This window comes from Salmo salar, chromosome ssa09 (assembly GCF_905237065.1).
Source record: "Salmo salar chromosome ssa09, Ssal_v3.1, whole genome shotgun sequence".
In the NCBI taxonomy this organism is placed as follows: Eukaryota; Metazoa; Chordata; class Actinopteri; order Salmoniformes; family Salmonidae; genus Salmo; species Salmo salar.
This window is the reverse complement of record NC_059450.1, coordinates 49086869-49095000: the sequence shown is the minus strand read 5'-3', so window position 1 is coordinate 49095000 and position 8132 is coordinate 49086869. Positions and strand designations below refer to the sequence as shown.

General features: G+C 55.0%; 1 protein-coding gene across 2 annotated transcripts in view; it reads left to right on the top strand.

Moving 5' to 3' along the window:
- The window catches only part of numb (NUMB endocytic adaptor protein), a 228040-nt gene that overhangs the window by 69141 nt on the left and 150767 nt on the right, over positions 1–8132 (top strand). The window lies entirely within an intron of this gene.

Sequence of the window (8132 nt, the reverse complement as noted above, 5' to 3'; positions counted from 1 at the left end):
TTTCTGTCTGGCCTTCTGTCTTTCTGTCTGGCCTTCTGTCTGGCCTTCTGTCTTTCTGTCTGGCCTTCTGTCTTTCTGTCTGGCCTTCTGTCTTTCTGTCTGGCCTTCTGTCTTTCTGTCTGGCCTTCTGTCTTTCTGTCTGGCCGTCTGTCTGTTTGGCCTTCTGTCTGTCTGTCTGGCCTTCTGTCTGTCTGTCTGGCCTTCTGTCTGTCTGGCCTTCTGTCTGGCCTTCTGTCTGTCTGTCTGGCCTTCTGTCTGTCTGTCTGGCCTCCTGTCTGTCTGTCTACTCACTGGACAATATGTTTCACTAAGCCCCCGTAGCTACAGAGCCTTCGGAAAGTATTCAGACCCCTTGACCTATTCCACCTTTTTGTTACGTTACAGCCTTATTCTAAAATTGATTTAAAATCTTTTTTTTTCTCAATTTCCACACAATACCCCATAATGACAAAGCGAAAACAGGTTTTTAAACATTTTTGCAAATGTATAAAAATATGTCAAACAAATACCTTATTTCTATAAGTATTCAGACCCTTTGCTATGAGACTCGAAATTGAGCTCAGGTGCATCCTGTTTCCATTGATCATCCTTGAGGTGTTTCTACAACTTCATTGGAGTCCACCTGTGGTGAATTCAATTGATTGGACATGATTTGGAAAAGCACACACCTGTCTATATAAGGTCCCACAGTTGACAGTGCATGTCAGAGCAAAAACCAAGTCATGATCGATGGAATTGTCCGTAGAGCTCCGAGACAGGATTGTGTCGAGGCACAGATCTGGGGAAGGGTACCAAAACATTTCGGCAGCATGGAAGCTCCCCAAGAACACGGTGGCTTCCATCATTCTTAAATGGAAGAAGTTTGGAACCACCAAGACTCTTCCTAGAGCTGGGAGAAATCCTTGGTCAGGGAGGTGACCGAGAACCCCATGGTCACTCTGACAGACCTCTAGAGTCCCTCTGGGAAGATGGGAATATCTTCCAGAAGGACAACCATCTCTGCAGCACTTCACAAATCAGGCCTTTATGGTAGAGTGGCCAGATAGAAGCCACTCCTCAGTAAAAGGCACATGACAGCTCACTTGGAGTTTGCCAAAAGGCACCTAAAGGACTCTCAGATCATGAGAAACAAGATTCTTTGGTCTGATGAAACCAAGATTGAACTCTTTGGCCTGAATGCCAAGCGTCACGTTTGGAGGAAACCTGGCACAGTCCCTACGGTGAAGCATGGTGGTGGCAGCATCATGCTGTGGGGATGTTTTTCAGCAGCAGGTTCTGGGAGACTAGTCAGGATCAGGGGAAAGATGAACTGAGCAAAGTACAGAGAGATCCTTGATGAAAACCTACTCCAGAGTGCTCAGGACCTCAGACTGGGGCGAAGGTTCACCTTCCAACAGGACAACGACCCTAAGCACACAGCCAAGACAACGCAGGAGTGGCTTCAGGACAAGTCTCTGAATGTCCTTGAGTGGCCCAGCAAGAGCCTGGACTTCAACCTGATCAAACATCTCTGGAGAGACCTGAAAATAGCTGTGCAGCGATGCTCCCCATCCAACCTGACAGAGCTTGAGAGGATCTGCAGAGAAGAATGGGAGAAACTCCCCAAATACAGGTGTCAAGCTTGTAGCGTCATACCCAAGAAGACTCGATGCTGTAATCGCTGCCAAAGGTGGTTCAACAAAGTACTGAGTAAAGGGTCTGAATACTTATGTAAATGTGATATTTCCGTTTTTCAAAAACCTGTTTTTGCTTTGTCATTATGGGGTATTGTGTGAAGATTGAGGGGGGAAAAAACAATTTCATCAATTTTAAAATAAGGCTGTAACATAACATTTACATTTTAGTCATTTAGCAGACGCTCTTATCCAGAGCGACTTACTAGTAGTGAATGCATACATTTCATTTCATGCATTTTTTGGGGGGACAGTAACAAACTGTGGAAGAAGTCAATGTGGAAGAAGTCATGCTTTCCAAAGGCTCTGTGTAGGCCTGTGGGCTCTCCAAAACAGGGAGCTCTCCTCTCCAGAACAGGGAGCCCTTCTCTCCTCTCCAGAACAGGGAGCCCTCCTCTCCTCTCCAGAACAGGGAGCTCTCTTCTCCTCTCCTCTCCAGAACAGGGAGCTCTCTTCTCCTCTCCTCTCCAGAACAGGGAGCTCTCCTCTCCTCTCCAGAACAGGGAGCTCTCCTCTCCTCTCCAGAACAGAGAGCTCTCCTCTCCAGAACAAGGAGCCCTTCTCTCCTCTCCAGAACAGGGAGCCCTTCTCTCCTCTCCAGAACAGGGAGCCCTTCTCTCCTCTCCAGAACACGGAGCCCTTCTCTCCTCTCCAGAACAGGGAGCCCTTCTCTCCTCTCCAGAACAGGGAGCCCTTCTCTCCTCTCCAGAACAGGGAGCCCTTCTTTCCTCTCCAGAACAGGGAGCCCTTCTCTCCTCTCCAGAACAGAGAGCTCTCCTCTCCAGAACAGAGAGCTCTCCTCTCCTCTCCAGAACAGAGAGCTCTCCTCTCCTCTCCAGAACAGAGAGCTCTCCTCTCCTCTCCAGAACAGAGAGCTCTCCTCTCCTCTCCAGAACAGAGAGCTCTCCTCTCCTCTCCAGAACAGAGAGCTCTCCTCTCCTCTCCAGAACAGAGAGCTCTCCTCTCCTCTCCAGAACAGAGAGCTCTCCTCTCCTCTCCAGAACAGAGAGCTCTCCTCTCCTCTCCAGAACAGAGAGCTCTCCTCTCCTCTCCAGAACAGAGAGCTCTCCTCTCCTCTCCAGAACAGGGAGCCCTTCTCTTCTCTCCTCTCCAGAACAGGGACCTCTTCTCTTCTCTCCTCTCCAGAACAGGGAGCTCTCCTCTTCTCTCCTCTCCAGAACAGGGAGCTCTCCTCTTCTCTCCTCTCCAGAACAGGGAGCTCTCCTCTCCTCTCCAGATCAGGGAGCCCTTCTCTTCTCTCCTCTCCAGAACAGGGAGCTCTCCTCTCCAGAACAGGGAGCTCTCCTCTTCTCTCCAGAACAGGGAACCCTCCTCTCCTCTCCAGAACAGGGAGCTCTCCTCTCCAGAACAGGGAGCTCTCCTCTCCAGAAAAGGGAGCTCTCCTTTCCTCTCCAGAACAGGGAGCCCTCCTCTCCAGAACAGGGAGCCCTCCTCTCCAGAACAGGGAGCCCTCCTCTCCTCTGCAGAACAGGGAGCTCTCCTCTCCAGAACAGGGAGCTCTCCTCTCCAGAACAGGGAGCTCTCCTCTCCAGAACAGGGAGCTCTCCTCTCCAGAACAGGGAGCTCTCCTCTCCTCTCCAGAACAGGGAGCTCTCCTCTCCAGAACAGGGAGCTCTCTTCTCCTCTCCAGAACAGGGAGCTCTCTTCTCCTCTCCAGAACAGGGAGCTCTCTTCTCCTCTCCAGAACAGGGAGCTCTCTTCTCCTCTCCAGAACAGGGAGCTCTCTTCTCCTCTCCAGAACAGGGAGCTCTCCTCTCCAGAACAGGGAGCTCTCCTCTCCAGAACAAGGAGCTCTCCTCTCCAGAACAGGGAGCTCTCCTCTCCTCTCCAGAACAGGGAACTCTCCTCTCCAGAACAGGGAGCTCTCCTCTTCTCTCCTCTCCAGAACAGGGAGCTCTCCTCTTCTCTCCTCTCCAGATCAGGGAGCGCTTCTCTTCTCTCCTCTCCAGAACAGGGAGCCCTCCTCTCCAGAACAGGGAGCCCTCCTCTCCTCTGCAGAACAGGGAGCCCTCCTCTCCTCTCCTCTACAGAACAAGGAGCTCTCCTCTGCTCTCCTCTCCAGAACAGGGAGCTCTCCTCTCCTCTCCAGAACAGGGAGCTCTCCTCTCCTCTCCAGAACAGGGAGCTCTCCTCTCCTCTCCAGAACAGGTAGCTCTCCTCTCCTCTCCAGAACAGGGAGCTCTCCTCTCCTCTCCAGAACAGGGAGCTCTCCTCTCCAGAACAGGGAGCTCTCCTCTCCAGAACAGGGAGCTCTCCTCTCCAGAACAGGGAGCTCTCCTCTCCAGAACAGGGAGCTCTCCTCTGCAGAACAGGGAGCTCTCCTCTTCTCTCCTCTCCAGAACAGGGAGCTCTCCTCTTCTCTCCTCTCCAGAACAGGGAGCTCTCCTCTTCTCTCCTCTCCAGAACAGGGAGCTCTCCTCTTCTCTCCTCTCCAGATCAGGGAGCCCTTCTCTTCTCTCCTCTCCAGAACAGGGAGCTCTCCTCTCCAGAACAGGGAGCCCTCCTCTCCTCTCCAGAACAGGGAGCTCTCCTCTCCTCTTCTCTCCAGAACAGGGAACCCTCCTCTCCTCTCCAGAACAGGGAGCTCTCCTCTCCAGAACAGGGAGCTCTCCTCTCCAGAACAGGGAGCTCTCCTCTCCTCTCCAGAACAGGGAGCTCTCCTTTCCTCTCCAGAACAGGGAGCTCTCCTTTCCTCTCCAGAACAGGGAGCTCTCCTTTCCTCTCCAGAACAGGGAGCCCTCCTCTCCAGAACAGGGAGCCCTCCTCTCCAGAACAGGGAGTCCTCCTCTCCTCTGCAGAACAGGGAGCTCTCCTCTCCAGAACAGGGAGCTCTCCTCTCCAGAACAGGGAGCTCTCCTCTCCAGAACAGGGAGCTCTCCTCTCCAGAACAGGGAGCTCTCCTCTCCTCTCCAGAACAGGGAGCTCTCCTCTCCTCTCCAGAACAGGGAGCTCTCTTCTCCTCTCCAGAACAGGGAGCTCTCTTCTCCTCTCCAGAACAGGGAGCTCTCTTCTCCTCTCCAGAACAGGGAGCTCTCCTCTCCAGAACAGGGAGCTCTCCTCTCCAGAACAGGGAGCTCTCCTCTCCAGAACAGGGAGCTCTCCTCTCCTCTCCAGAACAGGGAACTCTCCTCTCCTCTCCAGAACAGGGAACTCTCCTCTCCAGAACAGGGAGCTCTCCTCTTCTCTCCTCTCCAGAACAGGGAGCTCTCCTCTTCTCTCCTCTCCAGATCAGGGAGCGCTTCTCTTCTCTCCTCTCCAGAACAGGGAGCTCTCCTCTCCAGAACAGGGAGCCCTCCTCTCCTCTGCAGAACAGGGAGCTCTCCTCTCCTCTTCTCTACCAGAACAAGGAGCCCTCCTTGCTCTCCTCTCCAGAACAGGGAGCTTCTCTCCTCTCCAGAACAGGGAGCTCTCCTCTCCTCTCCAGAACAGGGAGCTCTCCTTTCCTCTCCAGAACAGGGAGCTCTCCTTTCCTCTCCAGAACAGGGAGCTCTCCTTTCCTCTCCAGAACAGGGAGCTCTCCTCTCCTCTCCAGAACAGGGAGCCCTCCTCTCCAGAACAGGGAGCCTCTCCTCTCCAGAACAGGGAGCTCTCCTCTCCAGAACAGGGAGCTCTCCTCTCCTAGAACAGGGAGCTCTCCTCTCTCCCTCTCCAGAACAGGGAGCCTCTCCTCTCCTCTCCAGAACAGGGAGCTCTCCTCTTCTCTCCTCTCCAGAACAGGGAGCTCTCCTCTTCTCTCCTCTCCAGAACAGGGAGCCCTCCTCTCCTCTCCAGAACAGGGAGCTCTCCTCTCCTCTCCAGAACAGGGAGCTCTCCTCTCCTCTCCAGAACAGGGAGCTCTCCTCTCCAGAACAGGGAGCCCTTCTCTCCTCTCCAGAACAGGGAGCCCTTCTCTCCTCTCCAGAACAGGGAGCTCTCCTCTCCTCTCCAGAACAGGGAGCCCTTCTCTCCTCTCCAGAACAGGGAGCCCTCTCTCCTCTCCAGAACAGGGAGCCCTTCTCTCCTCTCCAGAACAGGGAGCTCTTCTCTCCTCTCCAGAACAGAGAGCTCTCCTCTCCAGAACAGGGAGCTCTCCTCTCCTCTCCAGAACAGAGAGCTCTCCTCTCCTCTCCAGAACAGGGAGCTCTCCTCTCTCTCCAGAACAGGAGCTCTCCTCTCCTCTCCAGAACAGGGAGCCCTTCTCTCCTCTCCAGAACAGGGAGCTCTCCTCTCCTCTCCAGAACAGGGACCTCTTCTCTCCTCTCCAGAACAGGGAGCTCTCCTCTTCTCTCCTCTCCAGAACAGGGAGCTCTCCTCTCCTCTCCAGAACAGGGAGCCCTTCTCTCTCTCTCCAGAACAGGGAGCTCTCCTCTCCAGAACAGGGAGCCCTCCTCTCCTCTCCAGAACAGGGAGCTCTCCTCTCCTCTTCTCTCCAGAACAGGGAGCTCTCCTCTCCTCCTCTCCAGAACAGGGAGCTCTCCTCTCTCCAGAACAGGGAGCTCTCCTCTCCTCTCCAGAACAGGGAGCTCTCCTCTCCTCTCCAGAACAGGGAGCTCTCCTCTCCTCTCCAGAACAGGGAGCTCCTCCTCTCCAGAACAGGGAGCTCTCTCCTCTCCAGAACAGGGAGCCCTCCTCTCCTCTCCAGAACAGGGAGCTCTCCTCTCCTCTCCAGAACAGGGAGCTCTCCTCTCCAGAACAGGGAGCTCTCCTCTCCAGAACAGGGAGCTCTCCTCTCCAGAACAGGGAGCTCTCCTCTCCAGAACAGGGAGCTCTCCTCTCTCCTCTCCAGAACAGGGAGCCTTTCTCTCCTCTCCAGAACAGGGAGCCTCTTCTCTCCTCTCCAGAACAGGGAGCTCTCTCTCTCCTCTCCAGAACAGGGAGCTCTCCTCTCCTCTCCAGAACAGGGAGCTCTCCTCTCCTCTCCAGAACAGGGAGCTCTCCTCTCCTCCAGAACAGGGAGCTCTCCTCTCCAGAACAGGGAGCTCTCCTCTCCAGAACAGGGAGCTCTCTCTCTCCAGAACAGGGAGCTCTCCTCTCCTCCAGAACAGGGAGCTCTCCTCTCCAGAACAGGGAGCTCTCCTCTCCTTCCAGAACAGGGAGCTCTCTCCTCTCCAGAACAGGGAGCTCTCTCTCTCCTCTCCAGAACAGGGAGCTCTCCTCTTCTCTCCTCTCCAGAACAGGGAGCCCTCCTCTCCTCTCCTCTCCAGAACAGGGAGCTCTCCTCTTCTCTCCTCTCCAGAACAGGGAGCTCTCCTCTTCTCTCCTCTCCAGAACAGGGAGCCCTCCTCTCCTCTCCAGAACAGGGAGCTCTCCTCTCCTCTCCAGAACAGGGAGCTCTCCTCTCCTCTCCAGAACAGAGAGCTCTCCTCTCCAGAACAAGGAGCCCTTCTCTCCTCTCCAGAACAGGGAGCCCTTCTCTCCTCTCCAGAACAGGGAGCCCTTCTCTCCTCTCCAGAACAGGGAGCCCTTCTCTCCTCTCCAGAACAGGGAGCCCTTCTCTCCTCTCCAGAACAGGGAGCCCTTCTCTCCTCTCCAGAACAGGGAGCCCTTCTCTCCTCTCCAGAACAGAGAGCTCTCCTCTCCAGAACAGAGAGCTCTCCTCTCCTCTCCAGAACAGAGAGCTCTCCTCTCCTCTCCAGAACAGAGAGCTCTCCTCTCCTCTCCAGAACAGAGAGCTCTCCTCTCCTCTCCAGAACAGGGAGCCCTTCTCTCCTCTCCAGAACAGGGAGCTCTTCTCTCCTCTCCAGAACAGGGACCTCTTCTCTCCTCTCCAGAACAGGGAGCTCTCCTCTTCTCTCCTCTCCAGAACAGGGAGCTCTCCTCTCCTCTCCAGATCAGGGAGCCCTTCTCTTCTCTCCTCTCCAGAACAGGGAGCTCTCCTCTCCAGAACAGGGAGCCCTCCTCTCCTCTCCAGAACAGGGAGCTCTCCTCTCCTCTTCTCTCCAGAACAGGGAACCCTCCTCTCCTCTCCAGAACAGGGAGCTCTCCTCTCCAGAACAGGGAGCTCTCCTCTCCTCTCCAGAACAGGGAGCTCTCCTTTCCTCTCCAGAACAGGGAGCCCTCCTCTCCAGAACAGGGAGCCCTCCTCTCCAGAACAGGGAGCCCTCCTCTCCTCTGCAGAACAGGGAGCTCTCCTCTCCAGAACAGGGAGCTCTCCTCTCCAGAACAGGGAGCTCTCCTCTCCAGAACAGGGAGCTCTCCTCTCCAGAACAGGGAGCTCTCCTCTCCAGAACAGGGAGCTCTCCTCTCCAGAACAGGGAGCTCTCCTCTCCAGAACAGGGAGCTCTCTTCTCCTCTCCAGAACAGGGAGCTCTCTTCTCCTCTCCAGAACAGGGAGCTCTCTTCTCCTCTCCAGAACAGGGAGCTCTCTTCTCCTCTCCAGAACAGGGAGCTCTCTTCTCCTCTCCAGAACAGGGAGCTCTCTTCTCCTCTCCAGAACAGGGAGCTCTCCTCTCCAGAACA